Genomic DNA, 18,556 nt, shown 5'->3' with positions numbered 1-18,556 from the left:
GCGAATAAAGACTCCGGGGGCCATCAGAAGGTACGTATACATTTATTTTTTTTTTTTTTACCATTCTTTAAGGTCACACTATATAAATCCATGCCGTTTGCATGGATTTATATAGTGTGACCAAGTTGACAAGCACTTTCCAAGTGATGCTAAAATCGCTTGGAAAGCGCTTGACAACCCGCATGCGGAAATGCATGTGAAGAACGCTTCACATCCGCATGTCCCTGGCAGGAAACCGCATGTACAATCCGCATGTACAATCCGCATGTGTTTTTTCTGCCAGGGAGATGCAGAAACGCTCAGGAAAATCCCGAGCATTTCTGCATCGTGGGCACATAGCCTAAGTGTGTGTGTATTACATTTTTTGCCTCTGTGCACTTGTGTATTTGTGCCTGATATTGTTTCCCAATTCTTGTGTAAAAATATGTTCAGCTGTATTTAAAATGAACCTGACGCTGATACCAGCTGTCCAATCCACAAGCAGCATGTATCAGCCACTGGCCATATGATCTCAGCTAGGTATGTTTGACCCTGAAACACTGCAGAAAAAACATACCTTAATAGCCACCAGGGACCAAGACACGCTGGACACTAGTTGGCCAGGCAGGATCTGGTGGCTTCTCCCCACCCTTTGTCCTAGATTGACAAGTCTCTGCCTAAGTGCACGTTTAGGCAGAGATCTGTCAATCCAGGTCAGCGAGCAGGAAGAAGCCGCCGGGGACCCTCCTGTCCGACTAGTCTGCAATGTATCTAGGTCCAAAGCAGCTATTAAAGTATAGTCTTCACTGAAATGCCACAGCGTTTAAAAGTCGAACATACCTGGCTCAGTTCATACAGCCAGTGGCTGATACATGCTGCCACTATGGTGCAGCGTGCCGCCGATAAAAAATCAGATTGCACTCTCCCCAATGTTACCATATGGTGCAGCTCACATCTGCGATTATTTTCTCATGCCAATTTGGCATGCAAAAACAATAGCAGCATGCTGCGAGTGCATCCACCAATTGGATCGCACACACCCATATAAGTCTATGGCTGCGTGTGAAACATCGCACTGCACTCGGATATCACCCGAGTGCAGTGTGATTCCCGCTAACGCCAGTAACAGAGGAGATGGAGAAAGTAATTTCTCCGTCTCCTCTGCAGCTGTACTGCAGTCCTCTCTGTGCAAGAGGATCGGAGCACTGACATTCGGCTCACGCTCACAGCAGAGGAGGAGCTGAGTGTCATTAACATATCGCATCTGATGCTCTCACATCGAATGTGATACACTAATGTGACTCCAGCCTTACAAGAACTATCTATGTCTATATATGTGGTGAGGCCCCAACACCTATTACCCCTGAGTATTCCTTAGAAAAAAACGACTTTCTCCTCCCTGCACAGCCTCCTATGTGGTACCTTGCACGCATGTCACATTAGGTAAACGCAGCATGATTGCGGTGCCTGTTACAGAACCCGCAGATCCTGTGTGCCGCTTTCCTCAACCAATACTTCAGAAATTAGTTTATGGCTTAACAGTGACACTTTGAAGACTATTGAGCCACCGCGCTGTTATCTATAGAGAATGTGGGGCTGATGCCTTAATACACTAATAGGAAGGGACATTGAAGACCCCAGCTACACCAAGATCATCATGAAATAGATTCCAGCATCAAATTCTAGGTTATCTCAATGTGCAGCGCCTGCTAAAAATCCTTACAATGTTATGTAACATTTCATGCAACTTTAATCTGTCATTTTTGAGGGATCTACACCTTCCTGGTGCCGTGTGAATTGTGCCAAATGTATTTATTTATTTTTTATCAAAGTAACAAACATTTTCTAAGTATTTATTTATTGGATAATATAATGCATAATAAACAGCAAGGGTAACAGTATAGTCACTGTCCCTATGACAACTCTCATAACATATCAGAGTATTCAGCAGGAGACATAATAATATATAGATATGATTAAAATGTAACCTTTAATAATATATATTAAAAAGACAATAACATACAAAAACATCAAAAGTGCAAGTGCTTTAAATAACAACCAGTGCTCAAGTAATAAATGGCATATTAGTTTATACTTGGGGTCTGTCCTTGTTAGGACAGGAGCAATGCAGGGGCACGACAGGGAAGCTGCTATCACATACATTCCCGGTCTGATTTCTTTCCACCAAGAAGACTATCTGGCTCCTGCTTTACAAATCTCCTGTTCCCTGAATGGAATCGTTTCATTAGTGAGACCAAGCCACTTTTTACTTGAGCACAGGTTGTTATTTAAAGCACTTGCACTTTTGATGTTTTTTGGATGTTATATACTCTGAGGTATCCTCCCAGTGCGCACACTGCACGCTGTCAGGATTCTCCAGTGAGTGACTGCAAGTATGCAATTTGCATACATGCGGTCACATGCCCACTAGACGTGCACAGTCTCACTCAATACAAGTGATTTGAGTGAGACCGGACATGTCTGGCTGGAAGTATGCAAATCGCATACTGTTGGTCATTTCACCGCCCGCTCCTGGCACTAGCACCGGAAAATCTTGAAAGCATACAATATGCGCACTGTGAGGATTCACAAGACTGCAGTCATATTAAGTAATAGCAGCATTGAGCCCCAAGCCTGGACAATCCCTTTAATCACTTGTCTCAGAAAGTTCTCTCACTTAATTTAAACATTGCACAAGCCATGTGTCGATTGTCGAATTACTCTCTCTTGTGCCATGATATCCCAATGCTGAGTCAAGTTGGTATCTTCTGCTCGATCTGAACACGTGACCACTGGCGCCAATAACCCCCCTCAGCAAAGATGCTGGTGTTCATTACTGTTCAGGCCAGTGACTGGACGCTGTGGAAATTTAACATGATCAGATGCATTAAAATAAAGACAAGCATAAACCATGTGAGCTCTTGTGCGTTGGTGTAGTGAGAATTAAACCAACAAGTATCATTTTATTTTTTTTATTCTTTCCAACTCCTTTAATCCCTAAAACAATAGCCATTTTCACAGTTTTGTCATGTGCTAAATATTCTGACCAGAACTTTGTATTTTGTGTATTGTTTCATGTTTATATTGTTTGCTTCAGGTTAGATACTGCTTTCTCTAGCAGATCAAATTAATTTCTATAAGAAAAAAATGATCCTACAAAAGATAAACTGTAAAATAATTCTAGTATGGGTAAAACCTTAAAGGATTGTTCTCATCTCCGTTCTTCAGGAGCGCACCACTCCCCTGCTTCCTGCTTGCCAAGGTGCGCTGAACTCCAGATGATGTACAGTTCAGACTTGTGTCATGGCTGAACCACTGACCCGAACTGTACACTGTATACAGGCATGTGCAGCTTTGCATCTCCAGCATCAGAGGAGGGGGGCACTGAAATGGGCCAGATTCAGTGATCGGGCAACTTCGGAGCAGCGCTTACAAGCTCTATAGGAAAGAACTTACAAACTCCAGTGTAGGAAACAGGCCACCACTGCAGTCTATAAGGTGTAGCCGGTTTCCTAAACAAGGAGCACAACTTTGCATGTGCTATGTAATAGAGCTTATAAGCCCTGATCTAAAGCTGGCAACTAACAGTTCACAATAGAGTTAAAATCCCTCCATTTTAAAAAATATTTTAGAATTTTTAATAAGAAATAAATTGCAAAATTGCTTGTTTTTATAATTTTGCCCATTTATGTTGATTATAAACTCCCTTTAGGACCTTAGATTGTGCATGATGAATAATCTTTTTTTTCCAGTAAATATATATTATAGATTATTAAGATGATATTTTCCTGTAAATATATTTAAATCCATTCTCCTCCATTATGTCACTATTATGCATCTGAGGAGGGATTAAGCGCACAATTAGATGTGGAAGGGAGGGATAAAAAAGGAAAAGGAGAAAAAATTGATAAATTCACCAATTCCAATAAAGAAAGGTCATTTACTCTCCTCAAGACAGAGAAACAGAGAGCGTATTATGAACAACATATGAATAAAATCACTAATAATCAGAAAAAGAAAAAAGAAATGAAATCAAATCAACAACAAGCAACTAGTATTATAACTTCCATGGCAAATGATTCCAATGTAAGAGTAGATAATAGAACTAGCACTAATAAATCTTCACCAAATAAAGAATGCACGTCAAATAAAGAGAGAAAAGCATGCACACATGGAGAAATAGCAACACTGGACATGCAAGTAATTAACAGAGAAATTGAGAATATCAGTTTCTCTGAAATTACTATACACGAGGTGACTTCAACTCAAACAACGGGTGGCTCTGGGTCAAGGGTTCAATTGGAAGATATGGTAATTCCAATTGGAGATTCTCCCTGTGAAACATACATTTTAGAATTGGACACCAATACAGATAAAATTGAAAAAAATATAGATCAGACTACTGAAATATGGACACAAGAAATAATAAACGAAAAGGAAAATAGTAATATGGAAATCATGGGTGAAAATGAGTATATAGATAGTTTCGCTGGTATCACGGCTGGGGGTCAATTGGAAATTTTACCTGTAATCACAGAGACATCAAATGTAAATATGTATGCACCTCAAAAGGAAAGAAATTCCAATGAAGGTAACTTACTAAAGTCTATTATCCAAACAAACCTAAAAGACTCAAAAATCACTCAATTTTTTCGGGTGGCCCCAGGGCGACACCCCAAAAGAAAAAGAGAACAAGAGGGTGTAGAGGCAGTGGAAGAACTAGAAGAAGAGAACCCCACGGCACAGAGCACCACTCTGAAAAAGACGAAATCAGGTTAAACCCAATAAGCATGATACAAATAGGGAAACCTGATGATCAGGATAGTGGAATATATAACTTATCGAGCTATACACTTACTAATGATGAACGCTCCCTTCTTAGTAAGGGGCTCTCATTTTGTCCCACAGCAGAAATAGACACATTCTCGCTTTACCTTGACTTTAATGAGTTTTTTAGGAAACTCACCGTACAAAGACATTTTTTACTTGAAGAAAAAAATGGTAAAAATGTTAAGAGAAAACACCCCCATGATGAACAAGAGACAGAAAAGGATAGAACCACAATAGATGAAATGATACATGTAGACATTAAACACCCAAATAAAAAATTTTATCCTCTACACCATAAGGGGTCACATATTGAGGCATTCCAACAATTAATATTAAAGGAAGTAAGATCAATTCCCCGCATGAAAATGAGGGATAATTTGAAAAAAGAAGAGAGAGCAGCCATTGAATCTATCAGAGAAAATAATGATATTATCATTAGTAATGCAGATAAGGGAGGAGGAATTGTCCTTATGGACAGATCTTGGTATGTGGAAGAGGGCATGAGAATATTGAGTGATACGGAATTTTATGAGAAGTTGGAGGATGATCCTAATATCAGTATCTTTATAAAGTATAATCTTCTAATTAAGAAGGCTTATGAAAAGGGGATACTCAATAAGAAAGAAAAGAACTTTTTAGATATTGCGCAATATAGAATACCTTTTTTCTATTTTCTGCCCAAACTGTATAAAGATCCAAAAAATCCTCCTGGACGCCCAATAATATCAGGGATCCAATCCATTACAAGTAATCTATCGCATTATGTAGATTTATTTTTGCAGACATATGTGCTGAGATTAACATCATATCTAAAGGACTCGTCACAATTAATTAAAGAATTAAGGGCTCTACCACCCATGGAGGGATGCGTTTTTCTCTCTCTGGATGTAGTGGCCCTCTATAATAATATTTCACATACGTTGGGAATAAAGGTCATCAAAGAGGTTTTAACTGGAGACACTAATATGCCTATAAACCAAAGAGAATTCATTCTGAACGCAATAGTGTTCATATTGGAGAACAATGTGTTTTCTTTTGAGGATGGATTATATAAACAGATCAAGGGCTGCGCAATGGGGACGAGATTCGCACCAAGCTATGCTAACCTTTTTATGGGCGCGGTGGAATCCGTCCTCATCGCGCAGCCAGTATCATCCACGAGTGGAGTACTTTTCTATAGGCGCTTTATAGATGATTTATTCATTATTTGGCATGGATCAATGGAGGAGGCATTGAGCTTTGCGGATAAACTAAATAACAATGATTGGGGGTTAAAATTCACGGCCACAGCATCATCCACTTCTCTCCAATTCTTGGCTCTATGGGTGCAGTTCGACCACCTGGGGAGAATATTCACATCCACGTTTTTCAAACCAGTGGATGTGAATAGCTACCTCAAATTCAACAGTGGACACCTCCCTGGATGGATCAAAAATGTGCCTTATGGGCAGTATTGGAGAGTCAGGAAAAACTGTACTCTGGATTCTGACTTTAAGGTGGAATCCAAGATTCTCAAAAAGAGATTCTTGGAAAAAGGCTATCCAAAAAAACTTTTAAAAGATGCATATAAAAGAACGTGCACCCTATCACAAGACTCGTGCTTGGACAGAAGGGAGAAAGACAAAGTGGACAAAGTGGAGTTTAATTACTACATTTTGCCAATCCAGGTCGGTAGTACGGGAGTTATTACAGAAACATTGGTTTATTTTAAAAGGTTACCCCATTCTCTCCAAAAGTATTCCAGAGAAACCAAATATTATCTTCAGGAAGAATAGAAGTTTAAAAACCTTGCTTGCTCCCAGCAACACGAATAGAAAGAAAAAAATAAGGGATGTGACTACTAATACCAACACAGGAGGCTGTTTCGCATGCAATACACCTAAATGTATGTGTTGTGGCGTTATAACCAATAATGCAAAAACCTTTAAATCTAATACCACTAATGAGGTTTTCCAGATCAAACAGAGATTAACATGCCAATCCACCTATGTAGTATACCTGTTGGAGTGCCCTTGTGGCTTGCAATACATAGGCCGGACAATTCAGACGGCCCATGCCCGATTAAATAAACATAGATCTAATATAAGGGCAGGATATCAATTACATAGGGTCTCCAGACACTATGCAAACCATCACCACAAAGACCCGAGTAAGATGAAAATAACCATTATTGACCACATTGTGGATAATGGACCAGAACGATTGAGTACACTTATAAAGAAAGAAAGTTTTTGGATGTACAAAATGGGTACTTTGTACCCTGAGGGTTTGAACCTTACGATTGAAAACACATCAAACCATTAAATCTGAGAAGGTTTAATGTTGTCCCTCTCATATCTTTCCCGGGTTGTCATCAGCCGTTTAATGATGGCTTGCGGGGTTACCTGCACAGGATTAAAGGTATGGTATGACGTAGCATAGCAGGAGATTTGCTTGCCCTTTCGGGTTGGTATTTAGTTCATTTTTCCTATTGTCGTTAGTTACTTAGTTTACTGGAAGCATAGGTTCCGATCATGTTAATGGATAGCATTGGGTTTTATGAGCTTTAGAATAGTAGTGGGCAATTGTACAAGGTTATTTTCGGCCATTTTATATGAAAGTGTACTGTCTCTTTAAGAAACTTAACTTTTGAATTGGGGGTTGGTAATCGTAGTATAGCATTGTCAGGACACCCTGGGAAGGTTCCCAGTGTGTTTTTAAACATTTATGGGGTTTATAATCGTAGTGGGTAATGGTACAAGGTTATTTTCGGCCATTTTTATGAAAGTGTACTGTCTCTTTAAGAAATTCAACTTCTGAATTGGGGGCTGGAAACTGCAGTATAGCACTGTCAAGACACCCCAAGACGGTCCCCAGGGTGATTTTAATAATTTTTAATAGTTGGTAATAAATATTATAAAAAAAAAAAAAATTATTTATTTTTTTAAACACAAATAGGAAGTTTTTACTAAGAATTGTGATTTTATGAATCCATGTAGGGATTTTTTAGTGCACAATGCTGTTTCCAGGGGAAATAAGAGGTTAATTGGTTAAGAATGCATTATATGGAGTTTTTCAATGAAAGGGTTAATTGATTACAACACGTGGTCTAAATTATGTAAAATACCACCCCTTTATAAAGCTGTCATTGTAACATTCTCCTTTACCCCACCTGATGAAGACGGCTTAGACCGTTGAAACGCGTTGTGGCAGTGGTATTGGAGGAAGAATAAAAGTCGATTGACATCTATTAAATTGTCCAGTATTCCTTTGGCGCTCCCTGAGACCGCTGCACCATTGTTTAATTATGAGAAAGCAAGCAAAGATACTTCGTTGGGACTGGATGAGTCTGACTATTACATGGTGAGCTGACATACGTTTTCCCTTTCCCTTTCCCCTTGTTTTTTCATTGTTTAATTATGTCACTATTAGACAGAAAGCCCTGTAATGGGTTACTCTAAATGCTGTATCTAGTGAGCAACACTTCACATTCTGCATGATCCCGGCAGTTGGCGTCTCCAGGAATACAAGTGCTAGCCCGGCACAGGGAATTTAATGGTGATCACTCTGCAGGGAAAGGCACTGGGTCTGGTTAATAGCTTTGACTTCATAAATGTTATTATAAGTTACTTGAGAAAGCCATAAGTTTTTGATTACTTTTTACTGCTGAAGGTGTCGCTAGAGGTGGAAGTCTCTCCCCTCACTAAGTGTGGCCTTTATTACAGCAACTGAAATCCAGCAATTATTCCCCCACACATAAGAGGTACACATGCACATTTTATTCCCAGCTATAAAGTCTTCCATAATAAGGAGAAATGGAGGTGTCAATAAGCCGTGGACATCTGGAATGTACCCAGCTCATGGGTTTAGTCATGAGCAGATCAGCGAACCCCTACTGAGACATCTTATTATTCTAAGGCTGCCTCTTTCCCGCGCAATTTCACGTCAAGTAAGGTGATAAATCGCCATGCTCACCTGCTGTTAACACCAGTTTTGGCATCAAAATAAGAAATATGTGGATAAAGACTGTGACGGTACTTAATCCAATAACTATACTGGTCTATGCAAGAAGTATAATTGTAAAAGATATGGCACAATAGGCTAGAACACGGCTATTGTAGGAGAACGACCGTAAATAGCAGTAGAATCTTCCAAATTTGGATCTCTTTGTAAACGAAGTGGCAAATGCGCCAAGGATGGGCCATCCCTGCAATGTGCATCGACCCTAAAGCAACTTACAGGTTTTCTTTAAAGGGAACCTGCCACCAGTTTTGCACTATATCAACTAAAACGATCACCTTATTCAGCGCCAGTGCAGCATTCCAGAAATGCTTATATAACCCCCTGACTCCCGCTGTAGACTCCCCATAAACCTTTTGAAGTTCTCCCGCATTGTATGGTAATCCTGATGGTCTGGTGCAATGGGAGCGATTTCCGGCCTCTCCATCTCTCCTCCCGCTGCTGCTTGCCGTCCTCATGCTTTGCTTGATGAGGATTACACCTCCTGCGCCATCTACATTGCTGGGCAAAATCTTGCGTCTGCGCAGAGAAATCGCGACTCACGCCTGGACACTATGCTTTTCCTCACTGCGGGCGCATGCACACTCATGTACTCGTAGAAGCGTCAGAAGGATGCGAAACGGCCGTCGTCCACTCCATCCTCCGCACATACCCCCTGCATACCTGCACACCGCAAAGATATCCCATCTGATGGAATAAAGGACTTTTAAAAAAAGAAAGGATTTGGTGAGGGCTGCTTTTCCATTATCTGCTGCTATGTGTGAACTTTCTCCTGATCTGAGCTTATGCACCACCATAAAATCCTACAATGCTGTTTCATATGAAAGTATAGAATCTCATAAAGCGTGTTACAGTTTGGTGCTGAAAAAAAATCCCTCACCAAATACATATTGCTGTATTTTAGATTTTTAAGATTTGCTGAAAAATTTGAAAGATGAAAAACCATCCCTGAATGTTAATTTATTTTTCTAGATTACACCGCAAATCTTTAGTTGGATTTTTTTAACTAAAAATAATACTTCTGTGTCTAGTTATTGTTGCTACTCCCTTGTTATTAGGCCATCTGATCTGATGTTTTTTTGACCCATGAGGATCGATGATTATACTATAGGAGCATTTACCCTCCTTGTTGAGTAGCATTAAATGACCTTGAGCCAGCAACATGTTTGCCAGTCAAGTAGCCTGTTTATACAGTCATACTGCTCACCAGATGCCCAGTGAGCAATCAGTAATAGATCAGTAAGAGATTGTTTCGTGCACATAGGCTGCCATTGTTCTTGGCAGCACAGGTCCTGAATACACAGGTTGAGGCTCCGCCAAGAACAGTGATCTTTTGGGCAAAACACCCATTTTTCTCATTTGGAGGTTGATCAGCCACCTGTTTAGAGTGCACGACTACAGTTAATTGAGCATTCCTAAGAACTCTCATTCAAGATACTCATGCAGTCTAAATACACCTTAAGGTACCTGGAAAATTTCACGTGAGGTGAATATTCAGAGAGGGAAAAAACAAAGCAAAGTTGACGCACCTTAAAGAAGACCTTTCACCAGATTTTTTATTTTGAGCTAGACATATGATGTAATAGTGGCTACAGAGTAGAGTGAGATGGCGTTTTTGTGTTGCTTTTTATTTCAACTCTCCGTTGCAGAAATATTAGCAATTAAAGTATTGTACCTAATAAGTTAATTTTTGTTAAGTTCAAATGGATGTTATCAGAGAGTTTTCACTGGGGGCTCGTACTTTTTTCACCTCTCTATGAGGTTAACCAATCATAAGCAGGCAACAACAGACAGGAGAAAAAAAAGAACCCCCAAACACACACACCCTCCGCCATAGCTTAGATTGTTTTTCTCACTGTGAGACAAATAATGAGAGACAGCCTTGATCTCACTAAAGAGTGATTACCAGTTGCTGTGAGTATTGCATACCTGAGTGTCATCATTGACACATTTGAGCTTTCATCTCCTGTCAGTCCATGTTGGGGACGGGGCAGTACAGCTGAGTTTAGGTGTGTCAAATTACAAACCTTTTACCAACTCTCTTCTTATAGTGCTGCTAGCTCAGCTGTACTGCCCCTGTATATATTTTACTACGAGGAGATGTCAGTGAAGACACTCTGTTCTACCGTGCTCACTGCAACTTATATTCACTCTGCAGTGAGAGCAGGTTGTCTGCCATGATATATCTCACATGAGAAGCCTGTTCTAAGCTATGGTGGAGGCGTGGTCAACCTCATATTACCTGCATATTATTGGTCAACCTCATACAGGGAGAAGTACATGCCCACAGTGAAAATTATCTGATAACACACACTTGGACTTACTTACTAGTTGTCAAATACTTTGATTGCTAATATGTCTGCAATGGAGAGGCGAAATAAAAAAACGAAACATTTTATTCTGCTCTGCAGCCACTATTATGTTGTATGTTCAGTTCAACATGAAAAATGTGATGAAAGGTCTTCTTTAACAAGTATGTAACATCAAGACACAGGAGTTTTGTTGCAAAAATGTTTACATTTTGAGTGACCCAACAAAGTAAATGAAAATGTATACATTGAAGACCACCTTTACCACTGCTAGAAAAAAATATTAGGATAGTAGTAGTGAAGGCAATGTATAAAAATCCAAAAACAGAACTAAATAGCACAGAGCTGATTATGCGAAGGACATGATGAGCCGTTCAGACTGTGCTGTGCCACATTTCTTGTTTTGACCTTGGCTAAATGTTGACTTTGCTGTTTTCAGCTTGTATGCATTTACAGTTGTGTGATTTTCCTCACATAGAAGTCAACAGTCAGTCATGTGATGTCGGCGCCCACACAGGGACTATTCGGCCACTTGCACAAAGGCAGATTTCAGTCAATATTTAGACCAGTGAATACTTTGTAATCAGTATTATTAGGCCAAATACAGGAATGGGGCAAAAACATTGCAAAAGAGCAAATCTTTCCTTAATATTTGCTCTGTTTCTGTTCCACTCCTAGTTTTGGCTTACAACATTTATTAAAATAGTGCTGAGAGTATAATACACTTGGTACAGATTGCATCTTAGACACATCTCTTCCTTATTCCACTTTATTTGGCACATCTTATGATTGGTTTTAGCCAGACGCCTTCATCTAGACATCTTTGAAAATTGTCAAGATAGTCATAAATAACACTTTAGTGCAGTTTTTGACATAATTCTGGCATTTTTTGCTTTGTAAATCTCCTCATTGTGCGTGCTGCCTCGTACTCATGCACTAGGCACCTTTTTTATGAAACCTGGTCAGTAGGGTATACATACCTGACTGTACTAATTATATGTATAAACCCTGAATGTACCAGGGAGGGAAAATTCCTTGAGCGCCTTCCTCTGCTGGCAATTTTTGGCATATGAACATTTATTTTTAATTTCCCTTCACTAAAGGAGAACTTAGTGCAATTTTTTAACTCTATCTCTAATTTGAGTGAAAATGTATTTTTATACTGTATGTGATTTATTCCACAAAAGTTCAAAACTGTTCACATAGAGTGGAATCTGCCAATAAAGCAGAATGATGCTTCTAAAGATTGTTTAAAAAAAAAATTCATTAAATGTGTTAAATATGTAATGTAAATGCTGATCGGTTTACTCTTGTAATCGCTCTCCTGAGTAAAGTTTGTTCACTAGATCAGATATAAATCTGGGTTAACAACAGCAGGTGACAATTTAAGTTTCTCATCTGAGTAATAAGTTGAGTAAATATGAGATGCACATGTGGACCAGAAATAGAATGGCACACTTTAGGGACACATCCAGATGACTAAGAGGATGGAGAAATATAAGATCTACTTCTGGATCAGTAACAGAACAGAATTATATTAGGTTTACTGTACATTTGGATTAGTAACAGGATGGAGTATCATTAGATCCCCATCTACATTAGTTAAAGGATGAAATAATATGAGAACCACTTCTGGATCAATACCAGGATAGAGTAATATTAAATCCTATTCTAGAGCAGTTAAAGCAGTGTTTCCCAAGCTCCAGTCCTCACAGACGCCCTAACAGATCATGTTTTCAGGATTTCCTTAGTATTTTTCAAGTGGTGGAATTATTTTCAAGGTATCAGAAACTGCCACAGGTCCTCTTACCTGTACAGTACTAAGGAAATTGTGTGAGGACTGGAGTTTGGGAAACACTAAGTTAAAGAATGAAGTAATATTAGATCCACTTCTAGATCAGTAACAGGATGTGATAATATTAAATACTCATCTAGACAAGTTAAACGCTAATCTTTTCTCCACATCTGGATCAGTAACAGGGTCAAAGTGACAATAAATTCACATCTGTATCAGTAACAGAACAGGGCAATATTAGATTCACATTTGGATTAGTAATAGGATTGTGTAATATACAGTACATCTGAATCAGGACCAGATAATGATAGATTCACATCTGGATCAGTAACAGGTTGCAGTACTATTAGAATTAGATGCACATCTAAAGTAGTAAAGGACAGTCTTATATTAGATTCACATCTGGATCTGTTTTTGGGCCAGTAATAAAAGATCCACATCAGGACCAATTAAAGGATGGTATGTTATTAGATTGACATCTGGACAAGTATCAGGGTAGAATAATATTTAGTACACTTCTGGCTCAATAACAGTAGGAAAGTATTAAATGCACATCTGGACCAGCAACAGAACTGGATAATATTAGATCCTTATCTGGATCAGTAACAGGACAAGATGATTTTCACTGCACATCTAGATCCGTAAGGCCTGGCTGCCATAAATCCGTCCCATCAATATCAGTTTTTTGATGCTTCAACTGATCACAACTAGTGTCAAAACAGCACCAGTTGTCATCAGACTATTTCACAAGTTTCTAAACTCTAAAATCTGGTGAGCTTCAACATGTAGTGTTTTCTGATCTGGCTTTTTGAAGGGTCTGGCACCATAACTGATGTTCTGGATGAATATGAATGATCCAAAGCAATATATAGAATACATTCTTAAATCAGCCTCCCTCTAACATTTCACTGGAAAAAAGCCAGGTCACTAGATATGTGGAAACAGGGCCTAACCAGATGGGGTCCTATTAGGTACACATCTGGATCAATAACAAGATTGAACAATATTTCATACACAAAGAGAATATAAGAATATCTGGATCAGTAACAGGCAAGGCTAATATTATGTATACATCTGGATCAGTAACAGGACATGGTGATATTAGGCATGCATCTTGACTATGAATATGTCGGAACAATATTACATTTATATTGGATTAGTAACAGGATGGAGCAATATATTAATATTATAATATAAAAATATATAAATATTAAAATATTAAATACATCTCTAGATCAGTAACAAGACAGGCTCAGACAAGTCACTTATTAAATCACAGCAGGGATGTATTAGATCCATATCTGAACAAGTAACAGGACTGGATAAAATTGAATAAAATAAACTGGACAGGGCATTATTACATTTGGGATCAGTAATAAAATAAGATTAATATCTGGATCAATAACTGGACAGATAAATACTCTTCTGGATCAGAAATTCACAATATTTTAAACATCTGGATCAGCTACAGGCCTGGGCAATACAAATGGGAAACATATCTTAATAATTAAAGGACAGAAAATAATATGGGGGATATATATATGTATGTGTATATATATATATACAGGGTGGTCCAAAAGTAGGTGGACAGAAAGTGTAATAAGGTTATGAAGAGGGAGATTTATCAAACATGGTGTAAAGTGAAACTGGCTCAGTTGCCCTTAGCAACCAATCAGACTCCACTTTTCATTCCTCGCAGACTCTTTGGAAAATGAAAGGTGGAATCTGATTGGTTGCTAAAGGCAAGATCTAGTTTTCATAGATAGATCTCCCCCAAATCTGTTTTCTTTTCAGATAATTCAGATAACACATAATGGCAAATAATTTAAATACAGATCAAAGAAAATGGATTTTAACAGAGTATTGGAAATCTCAAAATGCTGAAACCGTTAGAGCAAATTGGGTTGAAACATTTGGTACTCAAGCCCCAAAGAGACAAACTATTTACCGCATTCGTGACAAATTCAATGCCACTGGCTCAATCCTTAATGCTCCAAAAACTGGTCGACCCAAAACAGTTTGTACAGAAGATAATAACTTGTTGCTGAAACATTTGTTCAGAGTCCAAAAAAGTCCACCAGAAGAGCGTCTTTGGAATTGGGAATTTCACGAGCTTCTATCATGCGAATCCTGAAATCTGTTGGGTGGAAAGCTTATCGTCCACGTCTGATTCATGGTTTATTGGAGGATGATCCAGACAGACGGCTGCAATTTAGTGTTTGATAAATCTCCCCCTTCATAACCTTATTACACTTTCTGTCCACCTACTTTTGGACCACCTTGTATATATATAGAGAGAGATTCCTAATAACCAGAATAATTGTGAAAACTGATATATTTAATCTATATGATCATCAGTACCAGAACAGGGAGATATTAGATATGCATGTTGATCAGTACATGCAGAGGGTAACATTACATGCATATCTGGATCAGTGATGTGGTAGGCTTATACTTCTAGGCAGGACAATATTAGAGTTAATGTTACCATAAGCAATAGGCATACAGTCCAGGTGATGTTCAGTGTTCCCTGACACCAGGGTCACTCTTGTGAATACATGTGCAGAATAAACTAAATATACAGCATGGAATGAAATAGACATTTTCAAATCAGTGGAGATTATAGCATATAGTTACAATGTGTTTCATTATTTTTCAGAATATATCCTCTTTACTATTATTGTTAACCCTCGAATTCCCTCTAAAGCATACAATATTCCTTGAAGTGTTAAACCAAGAAAATACTCAGCGATCCGACCATTCCTGTGTTCCTCCACCCACTCAGGATTTTTAAGAATAATTGATGCGTAGAGTTCCCACAGTGCTTTCCTCAGAGAGGACACAGGAGCATATTGGAATTCACATAGACAGATGATATTAAATACAATCGCCTAGAATTGCCTAATAATTGGCTGGGAATTGTCTACATAGAATCCTGCCTGGCTACAGATCAGAATTCCAGAGCTGTGGATGTGGTTAGTAATGTCTCAGGTGTTCTTTACCTGGATGTATTGCGACAATTGGAACAGTGTCCGGCTGCTATTTTGTTCGTTTGTTTGCTTTTTTTTCAGTCTTTTAAAAACATATTATATTGTCTACAAAAGAGGAGAGCATTGTTAGTAATAATAATAATAATATTAAGAATAAAAAAATAAGACTATTTCAAGCATTGTCAATAACACATAAGAATGATAGTATTAATAATAAATAATAATAATTTAAAAAGTATGATTAAAATATCATTTTACAATTAATCATTCAATCATTTATATACTTACATTTAATATATGTATTATATATATTTAATATATGTATTATAATATATAATTTCATATCTATATAGATATGTTTCTATATATAGATATATATGTGTGTGTGTGTGATTGTATAATTTATACACACATATATGTGTGTATATATATATATATATATATATATATATATATATATATATATATATATATATATTACTCATCTTAACATTCCATTGTGCTTCCTCTTTGTGATTCCACTTTTTCCACCCCCCTCTCCGCCTGCGACATTTGCCATAAATGCCCTAAAGTACAGGATGGCACTTACCTACTTCTCCCGCAGAACAGGAGCCTGTGTCAGCGCTGCCACTTCCAAGCATCATCGATTACTTGGTGGTAAACAGCTCATTTTATAGGCATATGACCAATTAATATTACATTAGTCTTTAAAAACGCAGGCTCTCTGCATCCTATCAGAGCGATCTATTATTAAGGAATTAGTGACCCTTCATGTAGTGTTATATGTGGCACACACATCACCACAACATAACAGCAGCATGGCCATTACCTGCAGTGTCTCAAGTGTCGTTTTATTGCTGTGGTTTTCTAATTCGAGATTAAAAGCAAATCCTGTCTTTCACTGGGTGTAAATGTACAGTTAAAAATATTCCATCTTGTGCTCCCTAGAGCATGCTCAGCCAACCCCAAGCTTCATGAATGTTTTATCAGCATCCCAGGCTGGAGTGTGGGGGAGAGGGGGAAACAGGAGCAAGTCACTCTTCCTAATTGCAAATGAGAATAAGGGGTCTTAGATGTGGATATGAAACAGAATATTACTCACTAGTGGATTTCTATAGATTCGTAATAAAGAAAAAATATATATAATATATACAAACACACAGGCATATATGTGTTTAATTCATATATATAAATAATAAATAATTTGTTTCCATATATATAAATATATATATTTACTATTTTTCTTACTTTGAATTATCTATATTAGTGTGTGTGTGGGGGTGTGTATTTCTGCATGTAACTATTTTTTCTCATTATGTACATTTATACATTATTTGCAGAATCTGCATTTCTTTTGCTCTCTATTTTTAAATGTTTCTGTTTCTATGTTTAGATGAAACTCAATGTGCACATGTCCTTGTATTTATCCTAAACTAAGCAGCATAGAAGAGTCATTTTGTCATTATCATATGTCACTTAATTGTATCTCCAGTCTCTCAAAGTTAAATAGGAGCCGGGTCTCACTAGGGAGCTGCCATGTGCCTCTAGACTGGAGATCTCAAGCAGAGAAACTCACTCTGCAAAGTTAATTTCAATTCCCGATGAGGATTTCACATGGTGCCTCATTGTGACCTGCACTAATTAGTAGAGATAACTAATGATTACTTACTTATTCTCTGTAATTATCTGCATTTTATAATTCACTGTGTAATTTATTAATTCCCTGGTTAAAATGGTTGAGCAATATTTGGTCTGCAGGGAGTGGGAGAAGGTGGTCTGAATCCCCTGCATTCCACTCTCTTCTCCTCCAGACAAGGGGCCACAGATAATATCCCCGTGTCCTGCGCCATCTCCGTGGCTAATGATAAATATGAATAAAATAACTATATTTATGGAATTAATTTTAACTACATTGGAAGTCAAATCTAGAAACATTACTATAAAAATAATTATTGTATAATTATTATACGAGGAAATGGGAAAAAAAATCATCGTTCACTACATTATACTCTTTATATTTTATAGAACACAATGTAAATCACAAAACAATGTAAATCACATGACCTTTCCTGCCCAGTTTTACAGTCACATCCCTTTAATTAACATAAAAGTCCACCCCCTCATCTGTGGATTGTGATGACATAAACTCCACACGTGTAGAGCTTAACAGGATATTGTTGTCATAGGTGTAGATAGATGAGAGGAAGGAGATAGATAGATAGATAGATAGATAGATAGATAGATAGATAGATAATCACTGTTACAATACAATTGTTATTGATGATGATGATAATAGTAAGTATAAAGATAGATAGATAATTGATAGATAAATAATTACTGTTACAATACAATTGTTATTGATGATGACAATAGTATGTGTGCATATATATATATATATATATATATATATATATGTCTACGTATGCTATTATCATCATCTATAACAATTGTAACAATTGTATTGTAACAGTGATTATATATGTGTGTATATGTATGTATATATATATATATATATATATATATATATGTGTGTGTGTGTTTGTATATATATATATTTACTCAAGTATGCACACTAAGCTTTTTTATATTATTATTTACCCGTGTATCATTGTACATGTTAAATGTATTATTATATGCTCTTTATATGTTTTAGA

The 18,556-nt window shown here is 37.6% G+C and overlaps 1 long non-coding RNA gene across 1 annotated transcript; it reads right to left on the bottom strand.

Moving 5' to 3' along the window:
* Nucleotides 1-2,081: 2,081 nt before the first annotated feature.
* Nucleotides 2,082-16,692, bottom strand: LOC141172110 (uncharacterized). The gene is made up of 3 exons (XR_012252422.1): nucleotides 16,492-16,692; nucleotides 15,915-16,007; nucleotides 2,082-2,838 (listed from the first exon to the last, which is right to left on the bottom strand). It is a non-coding gene; the product is annotated as an uncharacterized lncRNA (long non-coding RNA).
* Nucleotides 16,693-18,556: the final 1,864 nt, after the last annotated feature.

The sequence above is a fragment of the Phyllobates terribilis genome, unplaced genomic scaffold, assembly GCF_046119375.1.
Source record: "Phyllobates terribilis strain yellow unplaced genomic scaffold, ASM4611937v1 Scaffold_1__5_contigs__length_1240528914, whole genome shotgun sequence".
Lineage (NCBI taxonomy): Eukaryota > Metazoa > Chordata > Amphibia > Anura > Dendrobatidae > Phyllobates > Phyllobates terribilis.
Note: the sequence above shows the minus strand (reverse complement) of the source record. Positions and strands in the feature narration are given on the sequence as shown.